Raw genomic sequence first — 20,401 nt, 5'->3', positions numbered from 1 at the left:
AATACCATGTAAGAATATTCTTTGCTCTAGGTCATGACAACTTAATTTTAAACTCAAGGTTTGGAATGAGGAACCTAGTTTTCAAAAAAGAAGAAATTTACAGAAGCAGAGACAGTATGCTATCTAAATTACAGTTCTGGGTCTCCAGAGCACTGAGTTGACACACTATCTGGATCCTTATGACTTTGGAATAGCTATGCTGTCCTTCCCAGGTAAAGGAAAAATGTGCCTTCTAAGACATATGAAACTTACAGTTTTTACCTGAATTAATTGTTACCATATTTCACTTTACCATGCCCCAGGTGGTCTCTGGGCTGTTGGTTGTCTGGTTTGTCTTCTTCCTGTTGGATTACACTTGGAGAACTTTAACTTAAAAAAGAAAAATCTTTCTTTTTTACACGAAGTAAGTTATAGGGTTACTTCTTGGATGTTGACTGATAGTGCCGCAAGGCCGTGTATTCCAAGTCATTAAACATTTATGGTGACTGTACTTATTTTCAGATTTGGTATTTTAACAGCAAATCATTAGATTATCCTGTAAATATTAGTGGAAGATATTTCAAAATATTAAACTTTCTCCTTTTTATTAAATTTAAAATAATGTTTTTAAACAGCATTCCCTTTTGGCTTATTTGCATATACAGAGGGATCATGGGAAGCCTTCAGTAACTTTTTAGAAGAATTTTACTTTACTAGGATTCAATTGCTTACAAAGATTAGTAAATTTAGTAAAGTTTTATGTCTGATACACAAGGTGCAAACGCTGCTTCACTTCCAGCCTAATTTAAAATACAGCAGCGGGGAGCTTTTGTTAGTTTAAGTAAAGACATTGCTACTAATAAATTTTTTCTTTTATTTGGCAGAAATTCCTTATGCAACCAAGTATATTATATTTTGAAATATTGCACTCTGGAAAAACTGTCAAATACATATCTAATTAAAAAATTTTTAACACTTAAAAACAGTTTTCAACATAATAGGATCTAGTCTTGACCATGGAATCAATTACTCTTAATTTATTTATGATATATGCATAACTGTGGTTCTACTGAGAATTTAAGATATCCTTTAAAAATGTATCTACAAGCCTTTTAAGAAATATGAGCTCTATTGTCGGCCCTTATAAAGCCAACTGCTTAAAACATTGGTCTATCATACCACTGAAATTATATTAAGACCATGATTGCTAATTTATTAAGTATTAAAAATATCTTCTTAAAAATAGTATTAAATAAATCCGCAAGGCAAGCACACTTTTTGCCCCATCCGCATTTCTGCAGTAAAACTCCGCCTTAAAACTCCACCCCTGAAATCCCATCCTGCCTCAGTGAGCAGACATTCCTTTTGTGATTGGCTAAGTCAGAGGGAGGGGCTGTTCCAAGATGGCAGCCCCCAGGGGAGCGGCAGGCCATGCGGCCAACATGGCGGCTGCCAAGTCAGGCAGCTCAACATTGTGGCTATCTAAACTGTTCTCTGACAGAAAAGATGATTTCCTTATTCTCACAATAAACAAGGGAAGAGCAAACCAAAATCCCTCAAAGATAGATGGCCAACATTATATTCAGACAAGCAGAAATCTTATTAGCTGTTTATACCTTTTATAATTATTTTAAAGAACATCAATTAAGTGTAAACTGGGTTTTGTATTAAAAATTTCAGTTGAGATCATAAAATTAATCCTTTTTTTAAAAAATCAGAACAAGAAGTAATATATTTTGAATTCCTAATCATTTAAGAAAAAACACATTTTATTTTTTCAAAAACAAGTTATACATTAGATATTTAATTAATTTTTCCTGATTCAATTTGCACTTTAAACTTTCAGAGCTTTAAATCTTAGGTAGCAAATTAAATACTTAGCATTTTTCAAATCAATACTTTTACATTTAAGGATACATTTCAAATAAAATATAAGGCATTTTCAATTAATAGATTAACTTCTATCATCTAGACTTCATACTAGGCATACTCAGATCAATATTTCAGTATTATAAATTTCAATACTTTTAGATGATTTGAACTTAAAAGCTTTAAGTTTCCAGCCAATAAGCCTGGCATAGCTGCTAAAATGGTCACAATTTTCCTGTTGGGGAAGTCAAGAAACAAAACCATAGCTATTCACATGTAAACTGGACTATCAACTTCCTGGTGGTGCTTGCCTCAGGGCAGGAAATTTCAAAAGAGCTACTTTAATTCGCCTTGGGAAACCAGCCTGTATTTCTTTCTTAGGTTCAACTTTGCCATTTTTAAGACCAAAACAATCTTGGGTTTTTATTCTGTACACAGCAAAAGGTCAAATTCAGCTCAAAACTATGCGCACTTGTTTTTAAACTGGACTTTTCCCTTTACATGTGCACAGAAATCCCGGATGCATTTATAAATTTGTAAAAGCTTTTCAATTACTAGAAGGACTTTAATTTTAGAATACTTGGGGAGGGGGCGTCCACATTGGATTGCTACGTGCTCCCTTTTCCTTTCCACCACATTCTGCTTTGGGGGAAGTTTCAGCAAATGACTCAGATGGCGTATTTTTCCCAAAGTCATGCTTAATTGAAAAAGACATTTTAAGTTTTTCCCTATTTCGCTTTCTAAAGCAATGGCTAGCACCCAAGGTTATCTTAGCCAAAGTTTGGTTGTCATAAGATGTTCTCCGGTAATTTTTAAATAAAACATTAAGTAATCTCATTGTGGGAGAGCTTATAACTCTGCCTTTTCCTGACACCTTCGAATCTCTCCACACCAGAGGCGGATTTGGCAGCAGAGTTTCATTTCTTATTACAGATTTTAGATTCAAAATACAAATTAAGATTTTAATTTGGACAAGAAACCACATTAAGATGACCATGGCACTCTTTTTTCAGCCTGATTTTAAGGAGTACCTTTTAATATTCCAATTTCTTTATAATTTGGCCTTTTTGCACAGGTGATTCTATTCATGGAGAATTAAACATTTAAGGATTAGGACATGGAGGTGGAGGGAGCCATGAAGGCCATTCCTCCCATTTTTTCTTTTCTTTCTGTTCCTCTTAAGGAGCGGAGGGTGCAAGGGGAGGAGATTTATCCTCCTTGACCTCTCCTAAAGCCTCTAGGAAATGAAATGCCGTGTTCCACAAAGGGAAACAATTTTTGGCAAGTTCTGATTAACTTTTTGGCAAACTTTTAAGATCTAATGTACCTTTTTCAAGAAACCAAGGGTTATGTTCTATAATAACATGCAAAAACTGTAAGAGATTACCTTCTAAAATTTTAACTCCTTAAGCATGCAAATCAAAAGTCTATAATAAAGTTTCTTACTTTTCTAAAAGCCAAATATACCTTTTTAAAGCCGAATCTACTTTCTTAAAGCCAAATCCTGGCCCGTTTGTTAGCCTGGTTAAGAAAACGTTCCCAGTGTAGTTACAGACCCGGGCTTCTGTAGTTGATCCTGGGCATTGCGTGCGGTAGACTTCCCCTCACCTTTTTTCGGTGAGTTTTCCACACCTTTTCGGTGAAAACTTCCTTTTCTCGCTCCAGCGAGACCTGCACTTCCAGATTACCCGTCGGGCGCCAGATGTTGAGTGTTTCCTTCCACGACTCGCGTGGAGTAGGGTTCGGTATCTGAAAGAGGAGCCGCACAGCAAATGAGAGAAAAAGACACGAGATAATTTTGCAATATTGGGGGACCAGGCGGAAAGTCCCGAAGGACTTATCTGTGCTCAGGCCTCACCAAGCTTTTATTCATCTGGGATGCACCCATAGCATAGCCCTAGGCAGGTGACCCCCTGCAACAGGCAGACTAGCCCATCAGCAAGGATTTACATAATAATAAATGGGGGAGTAGTTTCAGCTACCACTGTCTGGACAAACAGAGGTGGCGCCTAGCTCCGACCTTTGGGAGGGCTTCAAAGGCACCCAGCCTTCAGGGGGTTCTCTGTCTATGCTTATCAGATAGTGAAGGCAATAAACAGTTTCCCACATCATATATATATATATATATATATATATATATATATATATATATATATTCTTTTATTGATTAAGGTATTATATATGTGTCCTTATTCCGCCATTGCCTTCCCACCCCTCCACTCATGTCCTCACCGCCCTGGTGTCTGTGTCCATTGGTTAGGATTATATGCATGCATACAAGTCCTTTGGTTGATCTCTAATCATTAACCCCACCCTCCCCTACCTTCCCTCTGAGGTTTGATGATCTGATCAATGCTTCTGTCTCTGGATCTGTTTTTGTTCATCAGTTTATGTTGCTCATTATATTCCATAAATAAGTGAGATCATATGATATTTATCTTTCTCTGACTGGCTTATTTCACTTAGCATAATACTCTCCATCCATGTTGTTGCCAATGGTAAGAATTCCTTCTTTTTCACCGCAGCATAGTATTCCATTGTATAGATGTTCCACAGTTTTTTAATCCACTCATCAGCTGATGGGCACTTAGACTGTTTCCAAATTTTAGCTATGGTAACTTGTGCCACTATGAACATAGGGATGCATACATCCTTTCTGATTGGTTTTTCTAGTTTCTTGGGATATATTCCTAGAAGTGGGAACACTGGGTCAAATGGAAGTTCTATTTTTAGTTTTTTGAGGAAACTCCATACTGTTCTCCACAGTGGTTGCACCAGTCTGCATTCCCACCAGCAGTGCACGAGGGTTCCTTTTTCTCCACATCTTCGCAGGCACTTTTCATTTGTTAATTTGTTGATGATAGCCATTCTGACAGGTGTGAGATGGTACCGCATTGTCATTTTGATTTGCATTTCTCAGAAGATTAGTGACTTTAAGCATGTTTTCATATGTCTCTTGGCCTTCCTTATGTCTTCTTTCCAAAAGTATCTATTTAGGTCCATTGCCCATTTTTTTTTAAGTAGTTTTTTTTTTAAAATATATTTTATTGATTTTTTACAGAGAGGAAGGGAGAGAGATAGAGAGTTAGAAACATCAATGAGAGAGAAACATCGATCAGCTGCCTCCTGCACATCTCCTACTGGGTATGTGCCTGCAACCGCAACCCAGGTACATGCCCTTGACCAGAATCGAACCGGGAACCTTTCAGTCCGCAGGCTGACGCTCTATCCACTGAGCCAAACCGGTTTCGGCCATATTTTTAATTGGGTTGTTTATCTTCTTTTTGTTAAGTTGTATGAGTTCCCTATAAATGTTGGAGATTAAACCTTCATCGGTAATAACATTGGCAAATATGTTCCCCCATGCTGTGGGCTTTCTTTTTGTTTTGTTGGTAGTTTCTTTTGCTGTGTAAAAGCTTTTTATTTTGATGTAGTCCCATTTGTTTATTTTCTGTCTTGTTTCCATTGCCCTAGGAGCTATATCAGTGAAGAAATTGCTTCGGCATATGTCTGAGATTTTGCTGCCTGTGGATTCCTCTAAGATTTTTATGGTTTCCCATCTTATGATTAACTACTTTATCAATTATGAGTTTGTTTTTGTGTATGGTGTAAGTTGGTGGTCTAGTTTCATTTTTTTTTTTTTGCATGTATCTGTCCAATTTTCCCAACACCATTTATTGAAGAGACTGTCTTGAATCCATTGTATGTTCTTACCTCCTTTGTCAAATATTAAAATTAGCATAGTGGTTTGGGTCAATTTCTGGGTTTTCTATTCTATTTCATTGACCTATATGTCTTGTGCCAGTACCAGGCAGTTTTGAGAACAGTGGCTTTGTAATACAGCTTGATATCTGGTATTCAGATCCCTCCTACTTTGTTCTTTTTTCTCAGGATTACTGCAGCTATTCGGGGTCTTTTTCTATTCCAGATGAATTTTTGGAGAGTTTGTTCTAGGTCTGCGAAATATGCCATTGGCATTTTAATGGGGAGTACACTGAATCTATAGATTGTTCTGGGTAGTATGGACATTTTAATGATGTTGATTCTACCAATCCATGAACACGATATGTTGTTCCATCTGTTTATGTCTTTCTCTATCTCTTTTTTCAGTATCCTGTAGTTTTCTGAGTACAGGTCTTTTACCTCCTTAAAGCTGCGAGAGAGTAAGTAAATAAAAAGGAAGTAAATGTCTCCATGTTTAAACTTAACTCCTTAGTTAAGTTTATTTCTAGGAATCTTAATTTTTTGGTGCAATGGTAAATGGGATTTTTTAGTCTCTCTTTCTGTAAGTTCACTATTGGTGTACAGAAGTGCCATAGATATCATGGCATTAATTTGTATCCTGCTACATTGCTGAATTCAGTTATTAAGTCTAATAATCTTTTGATGGAATCTTTAGGGTTTTCTACGTACAGTATCATGTCATCTGTGAATGACAGTTTTACATCTTCTTTTCCAATTTGGATACCTTTTATTTTTTCTTCTTATCTAATTTCTATGGCTAGCACTTCCTTAACTATGTCAAACAGGAGTATGATAGTGGGCATCCCTGTCTCATTCCTGTTCTTAGGTGAAATGGTTTTAATTTTTGCCCATTGAGTATGATGTTGGCTGTAAGTTTGTCATATAAGGCTTTTATTATATTAAGGTATGATCCTTCTATTCCCACTTCGTTGAGAGTTTTTATCAAGAAAGGGTGTGCCAAAACCGGTTTGGCTCAGTGGATAGAGCGTCGGCCTGCGGACTCAAGGGTCCCAGGTTCGATTCTGGTCAAGGGCATGTACCTGGGTTGCGGGCACATCCCCGGTGGGAGATGTGCAGGAGGCAGCTGATCGATGTTTCTCTCTCATCGATGTTTCTAGCTCTCTGTCCCTCTCCCTTCCTCTCTGTAAAAAATCAATAAAATATATTTTTTTTAAAAAAAAGAAAGGGTGTTGGATTTTGTCAAATGCTTTCTCTGCATCAGTTGATATGACTATGTAATTTTTATCTCTCAATTTGTGATGTATCACGTTTATTGATTTGTGCATATTGCACCATCCTTGCATCCCCGCCGGGGAAAACTCTTACTTGGTCATGGTGTATGATCTTTCTGATATAATGCCGGATCTGATTTGCTAGAATTTTGTTGAGGATTTCGGCATCTATGTTCCTGAGGGATATTGGACTATAATTCCTTCATTGTGTTGTCTTTATCTGGTTTTGGTATTAGGGCAGCCGTGGGCAAACTACGGCCCGCGGGCCAGATCCGGCCCATTTGAAATGAATAAAACTAAAAAAAAAAAAAAAAAAAAAGACCATACCCTTTTATGTAATGATGTTTACTTTGAATTTATATTAGTTCACACAAACACTCCATCCATGCTTTTGTTCCGGCCCTCCGGTCCAGTATAAGAACCCATTGTGGCAAACTCGAGTCAAAAAGTTTGCCCACCCCTGTATTAGGGTAATGCTGGATTTATAGAATGAGCTTGGAAGTGTTCCTTCCTCTTGAAAGTTTTGGAATAGTCTGAGGAACATAGACTTTAGTTCTTCCTTGAATGTTTGGTAAAACTCCCTGATGAAGCCACCTGGCCCTGGGCTTTTGTTTGCTGGAAGTTTTTTGATGACTGCTTCAATTTCTTCCATAGTTATTGGCCTATTGAGATTTTTAGACTCTTCCTGATTGAGATTTGGAAGGTTGTATTTTTCTAGGAATATGTTCATTTTCTCCAGGTTGTCTAGTTTGTTGGAATAGAGTTGTTCATAGAATTTTTTAACAATCTTTTCTATTCCTGTGGGGTCTGTTGTTATTTTGCCTCTTTCCTTTCTGATTTTGTTTATTTGGGTCCTCTCTCTTTGCTTCTTGGTGAGCCTGGATAGAGGTTCATCAATCCTGTTTATCCATTCAAAGAACAAACTCTTGGTTTCATTGATCTTTTGTATTGATTTTTTTGGTCTCTATGTCATTTATTTCTGCTCTGAGCTTTATTATCTCTTTCCTTCTGCTCACTCTGGGCTTTTCTTGTTGCTCTCTTTCTAATTCTTTGAGTTGTAGAGTTAGATGATTTACTACCATTTTTTCTTATTTTCTGAGGTAAGCTTGTAGAGCTATAAACTTCCCTCTCAGGCCTGCTTTCATTGTTTCCCATAGATTTTGGATTGTTATGTTTTCATTGTCATTAGTTTCCAGGATGTTTTTAATTTCTTCTTTGGTCTCTTTGGTAACCCAATCATTGTTTAATAGCATGCTGTTCAGCTTCCAAGTGTTTGAATTTCTTTATTGTTTTTATTGTAGTTCATTTCTAATATTATGACATTGCAGTATGATAAGATGCTCGATATGATTTCAATCTTCTTGTATTTGGAGACACTTTGCCTGTGACCCAATATGTGTTCTATCTTTGAAAATGTCCCATGTGCACTTGAGAAGAACGTATATCCCATTGCTTTGGGGTGAAATGGTCTAAAGATGTCAATTAAGTCCACCTGATCTAGTGAGTCATTTAGGATTGCTGTTTCTTTGCTGATTGTTTTGTCTAGAGGATTTATCCAGTGATGTCAGTGGGGTATTAAAGTACCCTACTATGATTGCATTGTTGTCCATCTCTTCCTTTATATCTTTCAGAGTATTTTTATGTATTTGGGTGCTCCTGCATTGGGTGCATATATGTTTATCAGGGTTATAGCCTCTTGTTGTATCAATCCCTTTAGTATTATGAAGTGGCCTTCCTTAACTCTTATGGCCTTCACTTTGAGATCTATTTTGTCAGAGATAAGTATTGCTACCCCAGCTTTTTTTTTCATTTCCATTTGCCTGAAGGATATTTTTCCATTCCTTTACTTTCAGTCTGTGTTAGTCCCTTGTTCTGAGGTGGGTCACTTGTAGACAGCATCTATATGGATCATGTTTATTTATCCATTCAGTCACTTGATGTCTTTTGATTGAAGCATTTAGTCCATTCACTTTTAAAGTTATTATTGATAGGTACTTGTTTGTAGCCATTTTTGTTTTTTGTACCTGTGTTCCTTCTTCCCTTTTTATTTCTTCTTTTTACACCAGTCCCTTCTTGCATTGCTGGTTTGGTGGTGATAAACTACCTTTGCCTTTTTTTTTGTCTGTGAAGCTCCTTATATCCCCTTCAATTTTGAATGATACCCTTGCTGGATAGAGTATTCTTGGATTCAGTCCCTTGCTTTGCATCACTTTGTAAATTTTCTGGCTTGATGTGTTTCTGTTGAGAAATCATTTGATAATCTAATGGGAGATCCCTTGTATGTAACTTTCTGTCTCTCTCTTGCAGCCTTTAAGATTCTCTCTTTGTCCTGATCATTTGCCATCATAATTATGATGTGTCTTGGTGTAGGACTTTTTGGGTTCATCTTGTTTGGGACTCTCTGAGCTTATGTGACTTTTTTCTTCCCCACATCAGGGTAGTTTTCTGACAATATTTCTTCAGATAGGATTTCTAACCCTTGTTCCTCTTCCTGACATCTGGCTCCCCTACTATTCATATGTTGCTTCGTTTCATGTTGTCCTAAAGCTCTCTTAGGCCCTCCTCCTGTCTTTTATTTTTTTTCTCCAATTGCCGTTCAGTTTGGGTGTGTTTTGCTTCCCTGTCTTCTAATTCACTAATTTGGTCCTCTGCTTCTCCTAGTCTACTGTTGAAACTTTCCATGGTGTTTTTTACTGCAACAATATCACTATTTCTTCTTGATTCTTACATAAGTTGTTGATTTTTTTATCCATTCGGTTTATCAACTGTATGACTCTTATGCTGAATTCTTTTTCTGACATATTGTATGCCTCCATTTCACTTAGCTGCTTTTCTGCTTTCCTTTTCTTTGGGCGTTTCTTTGTCTACCCATTTTTGCTCTCATGAAGGATCTAGGTGTCAAGTTGTGTAGGGGATGCTCCTTGGGTGGCAGTGGCTCCTTGGACAGCAGCTGCTCTTTGGGCATTCGTGGCAGCGGCTGCTCCTCATTTTTTGGTGCCACCTGTTGTGGGTGCTATTTGCAGCAGTGGTGGCTCCTCTGGCTGGTGGTTGCACACTGCTTGCATAGATGCTGCTCCTCGGAAGGGGCAGGCTGCTTGTGTGGCTCCTGCTCCATGGACAGGGGCAGGCTGCTCACGGAGTTGCTGCTTCTGAGATGAGGGTGGACTGCTCACAGGGCTGCCACTCCTTGGACAGAGGCAGGTTGCTCATGAGGCTGCTGCTCCTTGGATGGGGGCAGGCTGCTCATGAGGCTGCTGCCCCTTGGATGGTGGAGGGGGGGGTGCTGTTTCCAGTTTATCATGAAGGGATACAGATGAATATCCAGGTAGAAGAGATGCCAGGACAAAGTAAAGGGAAATGTCACAGAGGCTCCATGCCTTTCCAGCACCTCCACTTTTTCACCAACCCAGAAGCTCTCCAAAACCCTCCTTTTGGGCTTTTATGGAGGCCTCACTGCATAGGTATAATTGATTTTCATTGGTTATTGAACTCTATATCCAGTCCTTCTCCCTCAGGCAGATCTTCTCAAGACCATTGTATTTTAAATAACTCTGACATGACTATTTTTTTCTGTTTTTTAAAATAAACTCTTTATTGTTGATAACATTAAAGATATCTCCCCTTCCCACCCCTTGACCCTTATCTTCTCTGCCCCTAGCCCCCACCCAGGTCTTCACTACCCTATTTCCTGTGTCCATGATCTATGCCTATAAGTATATAAGCTCTTTGGTTTATTTATTCTCATACACCCAACCCAAGTTTGAGGTATGTCAGTCTGTTCCATGCCTCCAAGCTTCAGGTCTTATTTTGTTGGTCAATTCATTCTGCTAATCAGAGTCCACAAGTGACTTTCTCAGACTGACTTATTTTACTTAGCATAGAATTTTGCAGGTGCATCCATGCTGCCCCAAATGGTAAGAGATCCCTCTTTTTTTACAGCTGCACAGTATTCCATTGTGTAAATGGCCCATGCCTTTTTTATCCATTCATCCACTGATGGGCTCTTGGCCTGGTTCCAAATCTTAGCTATTATATATATATGGCTAATATGCAAAATGTCCCCTCGGGAGCTCGACCAAGAGACCAGGAGTTTGATTGCTCACTCTGACATGTGCTGACCACCAGGGGGTGACGTGGAATGAAGGAAGGCCCTGGCTAGCAGCTGGAAGGCCCCAATCAGCCCTGACCACCACCCAGGCCTAGGGACCCTAACCTTGCACAAATTTTGTGCACCAGGCCTCTAGTTGTAAATGACTTTGCAACAACCATAGTGGTGCATATATTCTTTCTGACTGGAGTTTTGGGGGTTTTATATTCCCAGGTCATTATCTGTAATGATCACTGAGTTAAACAGAAGTTCCATTCTTCATTTTTTGAGGAAACTCCACACTGTTTTCCATATTGGCTGCACCAGTCTGCATTCCCACCAGCAGTATACTGGGTTCCCTTTTTTCCTCATCCTTGGCAGCGTTTATTATTTGTTGATTTATTTTTAATGATAGCCTTTCAGACAGGTGTGAGGCGATATCTCATTTTCTTTTTAATTTGCATCTCTCTGATGATTAGTAACTGAACACTTTTTTTCCCATGTCTCTTGGCCATTTATGTTCTCTTTAGAGAAATGCTCTTCAGGTTGTCTGTTCATTTTATAATTGGGTTATTTGTCTTCTTTTTGTTGAGTTGTATAAATATTTTATATATTGTGGAGATTAACTCTTTATCAGCTATAAAATTGGCAAATATGTTCTCCCATACAGTGGGCTCCCTTTTCATTTTGTTGATGGTTTATTTTGCTGTGCAGAAGCTTTTTATTTTTATGTAGTCCCATTTGTTTATTTTCTCCTTAGTTTCCATTGTCCTAGAACAAGCATGTGAAACTCAAAGGCTATGCCCTAACTGGTTTGGCTCAGAGGATAGAGCGTCGGCCTGCGGACTCAAGGGTCCCAGGTTCGATTCCGGTCAAGGGCATGTACCTTGGTTGTGGGCACATCCCTGGTGGGGAGTGTGCAGGAGGCAGCTGATCCATGTTTCTCTCTCATCGATGTTTCTAACTCTCTATCCCTCTCCCTTCCTCTCTGTAAAAAATCAATAAAATATATTTTAAAAAAAAACCTCAAAGGCTAACATGGGCCAAATAAACAAGATTTAAGTGTATGTGGGCCACAAAAAAAACAAAAGCTTCAATTTTTACAGAAACGTAGGTTTATTTTGATAGAGACTATGCTGAATACAAAGGGCTGAAATAAATGAGTCATTATTAACATAAAATAATAGAATATTTTAATAAAAATTAATATTTTTTCTTGAACATTAACTTACCAGACACTGAATAACTGCATAAATTAATAAGCATAATGCAAATAAACCTACTTTTCTTGTTTTCCGAAAGTGAAATATTTCCTGTTGCACACACTAAACAAGTCAGTATAAGACTAATGACACGGCAATCGGCTGCTAAAATATTCGCTGCTAGTATTAGTGGAAAGAAATGGTGTGCCTATGCATAAGGGAAATGACTGCAATATGATTATAGTAATCAGTCATTAGCGAATGTTGTCGTTTGTTTTTAATAATCTACACTAATAAAAGAGAAACATGGTAATTGGCGTACGACCGCTACCCTTTTCATTGGCTAATCAGCGAGATATGCAAATTAACTGTCAGCCAAGATGGCGGCCGGCAGCCAGGCAGCTTGAAACTAACATGAGGCTTGCTTGCTTCAGTGACGGAGGAAACCAACGTTCCCCGCCTGCGGCTGCAGGCCTCTGAGCGGGCAGTTTAAGAAACATTGTAACAAATACCTCCGGACTTCAACCAGCAGATTCGCAACATTGTAAGCAAAGGCCAGAAACCTACTTTCAGCCGCGGAGGCCTAAGAGCTGGAGCCAAGCCTCAAGGTAAAGCTGGCCCAGAATAAAAAAAAAAAAAGAAAAAAAGGAGCAGTTGGGAACTTCAGTCACTCCCAGCCTGAAAACAGCCCTCAGCCCCTCACCCAGACTGGCCAGGCACCCCAGTGGGAACCTCCACCCTGATCCAGGACACTCTTCAGGGCAAAACAGCTGGCCCCACCCATGCACCAGGCCTCTATCCTATATAGTAAAAGGGTAATATGCCTCCCGGCACCGGGATCAGCCTGACAGGGGGCAGCGCCCAAACCCCCTGATCACCCTGCGGCTCTGTGTGTGACAGGGGGCAGGGCCCCAACCCCCTGAGCAGCCCTGCTCTGTGCCTGATAGGGGGGAGCTCCCCAACCCCCCCACACACACACACATGGGCCCTGCTCTGTGTGTGATGGGGTAGATCCATAACCTCCCCATTGGCCCTGCCCTGAGTGTGAGAGTGGCGGCGCCCCAAACCCCCTGATCGGCCCTGCTCTGTGGGTGATAGAGGGTGGTGCCCCAACCCCCTGATGGGCCCTGTTCTGTGTGTGACGGGGGCAGTGCCCCAACCCCCCTGATGGGCCCTGCTCTGTGAGTGACAGGGGGAAATGCCCCAACCCCCCAATTGGCCCTACCCTGAGCGTGACTGAGGGTGGCATCACAACCTCCCAATCTGCCCTGCTCTGTGCATGACGGGGCGGCGCCCCAACTCCCCAATCGGCCCTGCTCTGAGCCCGACCAGAGGCTGCACCTGGGGATTGGGCCTGCCCTCTGCCACCCGGGAGCAGGCCTAAGCTAGCAGGTCGTTATCTCCCGAGGGGTCCCAGACTGCGAGAGGACACAGGCCGGGCTGAGGGACCCTGCCTTCCCCCCGAGTGCACAAATTTTTGTGCACCGGGCCTCTAGTTATGTATAAAGGATATTATAAAAATTAAGTTAAAAAATTTTATTAAAATGTTTCTTACATACCGTTAAATTGGCTGGGCCACAAAAATATTCATTGTAGGCAGCATGTGGCCCATGGGCCACACGTTTGACATTCTTGTCCTAGAAGATGTATCTGTAAACATATTGCTATGTGAGATGTCTGAGATTTTACTTCCTATGTTTTCTTCTATGATTTTTATGGTTTCATTTGTCTTTTATTAACCTTGAGTTTACTCTCTTGTATGGTATAAGTTGGTGATCTAGTTAAATCTTTTTGCATGAATCTCTCCAGTTTTCTCAACACCATGTGTTGAAGAGACTTTCTTTACTCCATTGTATTCTCTTGCCTCCTTTTCAAAGATTAATTGACTGTAATGGTGTGGGTCAATTTCTGGAGTCTCTGTTCTGATTCATTGGTCTATATGACTGTTTTGGTGCCAGTACCAGGACGTTTTGCTTATAGTGGCTTTGTAGTATGGTTTAATATCTGGTATTATGATCCCTTCTACTTCATTCTTCTGTCTCAAGATTGCTGCAGCTATTGAGGGTTTTTATGATCCAATATAAATATTTGGAGTATTTGCTTTAATTCTGTGAGGTATGCCTTTGGTATTTTAATAGGGATTGCATTGAATATATAGATTGCTTTTGGTAGCATGGACATTTTAATGATGTTGATTCTACCAATCCATGAACATTGTTTACATTTACATTTGTTTGTATCCCTCTCTATTTCCTTTTTCAATGTCCTATAGTTTTCCATGTACAGGTCTTTTACCTCTCTGGTTAAGTTTATTCCTAGGTATCTTAACTTTTTTGTCGCAATGGTAAATGGGGTTGCTTTTTTATTTTCTCTTTTGGAGAGTTAATTGTTGGTGTATAAAAATGTCATCCATTTCTGGACATTGATTTTGTATCCTGATACCCTGTCAAATTCATTTATTACATCTAGAAGTTTCCTGATGGAGTATTTAGGGTTTTCTATCTGCAAATAATGACAGTTTTATTTTCTCCTTTCCCATTTTGGTTGTCTTTTATCTCCTCTTCTTGTCTGATTGCTGTGGCTAGGACTTCTGGTACTAACCTATATAATGGAGAGGGAATATGCAAATTGACCATCACTCTGCCACAAAGATGGCAGTGCCCACAGTGAAGGCAGGGGTTTCCATAACACAAGGAGGCTGCACCCACAGCAGAGGCCGAATTCCCATAAGGAGCCTTAATGAGAAATCAACAGGGACCTCAGGCCGCACCCCCAGCCCTGGAGCTGGGCCAGGGGACCTGAGGCTGTGCCCCCTGTCGAGCGGGACTTGACAAAGGTGGGACCGGCCAGGACTGGATCTAGCCCAATGAGAGGGGGTCAACTGAATCTAGGTCTCGCACAATTTTGAGGTGCATGTGGGTGGGCGGAGACTTGACTCCGGGTCTCGTGATGCGCTCCAGACTCTGACAGGAGGAAGATTTTCATATACATTTTACTAATTTTCTTTCATCACTGACACTTCTATTATAGAGAAAGGGCAAATAGCATTATTAAAATATTTCCTCTAATTAATCCCCTTTTAATGTGCACAAATTTCATGCCCCGGGCCACTAGTGTTAAATAAGAGTGGTGAAAGTGGACATATTTGTCTTGTTCCTGTTCTTAGGGAAGACAGTTTTAGTTTTGGCTCATTGAGTATTATGTTGGCTGTAGATTTGTTATATATGACCTATATTATGTTGAAGTATAGATCGTTCTCTTCCCACTTTGGTGAGAGTTTTTATCAAAAAAGGGTGCTGGATTTTGTCAAAAGCTTTTCTGCATCTATTATTATGATCATGTGGTTTTTAGCTTTTAATTTGTTTATGTGATGTATCACCTTTATTGATATGCAAATATTGTACTAGCCTGTGTCCCCAGATAAATCCCACTTGATCATAGTGTATGATCTTTTTAATATATTGCCGGATGCAATCAAATCTAATAAAATACCAACATGCAAATTGACCATAACTTCGCTCTGCCTTAAGCCACGCCCACCAGCCAATCAGAGCGACTATATGCAATTTAACCCAACCAAGATAGCAGCCAGAAGCCACGGAGCTGGAGTAAGCAGGAGGCTTGGTTGCTCCAGTGATGGAGGAAGCCAAGCTTCGTGGCCGGCTCTGATCTCCACTGAAGGCAACAAAGTTTCAATTGTAGAAGGTAAATAAATCCCAGAATAAAAAAAAAGGAGCGGCTGGGAGCTTCTGTCACCGGGGGGTTTGGCCAGCCTGAAAACGGCCCTCAGCCCCTCACCCAGACTGGCCAGGCACCCCAGTGGGGACCCCCCACCCTAAAGGGGGTGTGACCAGCTGCAAACACCCATCAGCCCCTTACCCAGGCTGGCCAGGCACCCCAGCGAGGCCCCCACCCTGATACAGGCCACCCTTCAGGGCAAACCAGCAGGTCCCCACCTGTGCACCAAGCCTCTATCCTATATAATAAAAGGGTAATACGCAAACTGACCCTAACAGCAGAAAGACTGGAAATGACTGGTCACTATGACACACACTGACCACCAGGGGGCAGACACTCAATGCAGGAGCTGCCCCCTGGTGGTCAGTGCACTCCCACAGGGGGAGCTCTGTTCAGCCACAAGCCAGGCTGACGGCTGCCAGTACAGCGGTGGTGGTAGGAAAATTCATGCACTCAGCAGCACTAAGGATGTCTGACTGCAGCTTAGGCCTACTCCCCGCTGGCAACTGGACATCCTCCGAAGGATCCCGGGCTGCCAGAGTCATGTCTGACTGCTAGCTTAGGCCCAATTCCCCAGGGATCGGGCCTAAACAAGCAGGTGGTCATTCCCCAAGGGGTCTCAGACTGCGAGAGGGCACAGGCCAGGCTGAGGGACCCCCCCACCAAGTGCAAAAATTTTTGTGCACCGGGCCTCTAGTTTGCTAAGATTTTGTTGAGGATTTTAGGAGCTATGTTCATCAAGGTGATTGGTTTGTAATTTTTATTCTTTGTAGTGTCTTTATCTGGTTTTGGAATTAGCATAATGTTGGTTTCATAAAAAGAGCTTGGAAATTTTCCTTCCTTTTAAATTCTTTTGGAATAATTTGAAGAGGATGGGTATTAGTTCTTTTTTGTATGTTTGGTAAAATTCTCCTGTAATTCCATCATGCCCAGGACTTCTATTAGCTGGAAGTTTTTAAATTATTGCTTCAATTTTATTGGTTGTTATTGGCCCACTCAGGTTTTCTGATTTTTCCTGGTTGAGTTTTGGAAGGTTGTATGTGTCTAGGAATTGGTCCATTTTGCCCAGGTTGTCCAGTTTGTAGGCATATAGTTTCTCATAGTATTTGATTACAATTCTTGGTATTTCTTTGGTGTCCATTGTTATATTGCCTCTTTCATTTCTGATTTTATTTATTTGGGTCCTCTGTCTTTCTTTCTTGATGAGTCTAGTTAAGGTTCATCAATCTTGTTTATATTTATAAAGAACCAGCTATTGGATTTATTGATCTTTGTCCTGTTTTGTTTTGTTTTTCTCTTTTTAATCTCTATGTCATTTATTTCTACTCTGATATTTATTATTTCATTCCTTCTACTTCCTCTTGGCTTTCTGGCTGTTCTCTTTCTAATTCATTTAGTTTTAGGGTTAGATAGGTCATTAGTCTTTTTTCTTGTTTCTTGAGGTAGGCGTGTAATGCTATGAACTTCACTTTCAGGGCTGCTTTTGCCGTATTGACATGTTTAGGGTGGTTGCGTGTTCAATTCTATTTGTTTCCAGGAAGTTTTTAACTTCTTGCTTGACCTCATTGGTAAATCATTCATGGTTTACTAACATTCTATTTAGTCTCCATGTATTTGAGTGTTTTTGTTTTATTGTAGGTGATTTCTAACATCATGCCATTGTGATCCTGGAAGATGCTTGGTATTATATAAATCTTCTTGAATTTGTATAAACTTGTTTTTTACCCTAATATGTAGTCTATCTTTGAGGATGTTCCATGTGCAATTGAGAAGAATGCTTTGGGGAGAAATGTTCTGTAAATACCAGTTAGATCCATCTGATCTAGTGTGTCATTCAAGGCCTCTGTTTCCTTGTTAATTTTTTGTCTGGAAGTTCTATCCAGTGATGTCAGTGGGGTGTTAAAGTCCTACTATGACTGTATTGCTGTCAATCTCTCCCTTAAAGTCCATTAAGAGTTGTTGTTTTTTTTTATAGTGCTCTTATATTGTGTGCATGTATGTTTACAAGGGTTACATTTTCTTGTTGAATAATTCCTTTTAGTATTATGTAGTGGTCTTATTTGTCTCTTGGTATAGCCTTTGTTTGAAGTCTATTTTGTCAGATATGAGTATTGCTACCCCAGCTTTTTTTTCTCTTTCCATTTGCATGGAATATATTTTTCATTCCTTCACTCTCAGTCTGTGGGTATCTTTTGATCTGAGGTGGGTCTATTGTAGACAGCATATATATGGGTTATGTTTTCTTATCATTCACTATGTCTTTTGTTGAGCATTTAATCCATTTACATTTAAGGTTATTATTGACATGTATTTATTTACTAGAGGCCTGATGCATGAAAATTCATGCACTCAGAGGGGTCCTCAGCCCGGCCTGAGCCCTCTCACAATTCAGGGCCCCTCAGGGGATGTCCACCTGCCAGCTTAGGCCTGCCCCCCGGAGGATTGGGCCTAAGCTGGTAGTCAGACATCCCTTTGGCAGCCCAGGAGCCCTCGGGGGATGTCCAATGATGGCTTAGGCCCACTCCCTGCAGTCAGACATCCTTAACACTGCTGAGGAGGTGTGAGAGGCTCCCGCCACCACCACTGTGCTCACAGCCATCAGCCCAGCTGTGGCTGAGTGGAATACCCGCTGTGGGAGCGCACTGACCACCAAGGGGCAGCTCCTGCATTGAGCGTCTTCCCCCAGCTGGTCAGTGCGCATCATAGCAACCAGTCATTCTGCCATTAGGGTCAATTTGCATATTACCCTTTTATTATATGGTATTGCCATTGCTATTTTCTTTATATGCCTATGATCATCTCTCTCTCCTTTTATTCTTCATCTTAAAGCAATCCCTTTAACATCTCTTGCATTGCTGGTTTAGTGGTAACGTACTTTTTAAGCTTCTTTAATGATTCTTTTGTCTGGAAAGCACTTTTTTTCTCCTTCAATTTTAAATGATTGCCTTGATAAATATAGTATCCTTGTAATTAGGTCCTTGCCTTTCATTACTTTGAGTATTTCATGCCACTCCATTCTTGCCTGAAGTGTTTCTGTTGAGAAGTCAGTTGACATTCTGATGGAAATTTCTTTGTAGGTAATTTTTCTCTCTCTCTCTTGCTGTCTTTAAGATTATTTCTTTGCTTTTAATGTTTTCCATGTTAATTATGATGTGTCTAGGTGTGGGTCTCTTTGGGTTCATCTTGATTGGAATTCTGTGTGCCTCCTGAATTTGTGTGACATTTTCCTTCACCAGGATGGGGAAGTTTTCTGTCATGATTTCTTTGAACAGGTTCTGTGTTCCTTGCTTTACCTCTTCTCCTTCTGGTATTCCTATAATGTGTATGTTGTTACATTTCATGTTGTCCAAGAGTTCCCTTATGCTATCTTCCTACTTTTTAATTATTTTTTCCATTTGCTGCTCTAATTGGGTATTTATTTCTATCTTGTCTTCCAGATCACTGATTCAATCCCCTGCTTCTATCCAATCTATTTTTAATACCTTCCAGTGTGTTCTTGATGTCATATATATCATTCTTCATTTGTCTGGTTCTTTTTCATGCCTTCTATTGCCATTTTTATGCTCTTGTAATTTTCACTAAGTTCTTTAAGAATCTTTATAACCATAACTTTGAACTCTATGTCTGACAGGTTGTTTGCCTCCATTTCATTTAGTTCTTTTTCTGGAGATTCCTTCTTTTGTCTCATTTGGGGGCTGCTTCTTTGTCTCCCCATTTTAGCTGTCTCTTTGTATTTGCTTCTATGTATTAGATAAAACTGCTATACCTCCCAGTCTTTGTGGGATGCCTAATGTAGAAAGTGTCTGGAGGGGCCCAGTGATGCAGTGTCTTTGTTCACCTGAGTTGGATGCTCTAGGAATGCCCCCTGTGCTCTTTATTTGGCTCTCCTGTTGTAATTGGGGCTTGATTATTGATGTTCTATTTGTGGGGAGGATATACCCTTCAACCGGCTGACAATGAGGTTGGGGTTAACTGGATTTTGCTCTGATGTTATTGAATCTGGTCCCTTGGTGTGTCTATCCTGGGCCTCCTGGGAGAATCTCTAATGCAGGTCAATGTGAGTCACTGTCTCTTTCTGCCTCTGGCAATCTGATTGAGAACTGAGAGGTTGAAGCCCCAGTAGTCCAGTGGTCAGGGACTCCTTAGCCCAGAGGCTGGGTCATATCTTGATTCTCCCTGTTCTGAGTTGTACTCCCTTCCCTAATGAATCTGGTCCCACAGGTGTCAGCTGCAAGTGCTCTGGGTCAGCGGAGGCACTAGCACCAGGGGTGAATGTCCCCTGCAAGGTCCTGCTGGCATGCAAATCATAACCATTTCTTTTTAATGCCAAAGGCCTTGTGTTTTACAATGTATTACTATGGTACCTATAATTCTGAGGCATTTTTTCTGTATCTATAAGAGCTGAAAATGTGGTCATAATATATTGTTTCCCTCTATAGACTCACCTATCTGTTTGTTATCAGCTCTCACTACTTTGTCCCTTCAAATCTATTTTCCAGCTGTATACATATAGTATATGAAATAGAACATGACATTGTTTATATGCATTT

This window comes from Myotis myotis, unplaced genomic scaffold (assembly GCF_014108235.1).
Source record: "Myotis myotis isolate mMyoMyo1 unplaced genomic scaffold, mMyoMyo1.p scaffold_m19_p_4, whole genome shotgun sequence".
Taxonomy (NCBI): Eukaryota; Metazoa; Chordata; class Mammalia; order Chiroptera; family Vespertilionidae; genus Myotis; species Myotis myotis.
This window is presented reverse-complemented; position numbering follows the sequence as displayed.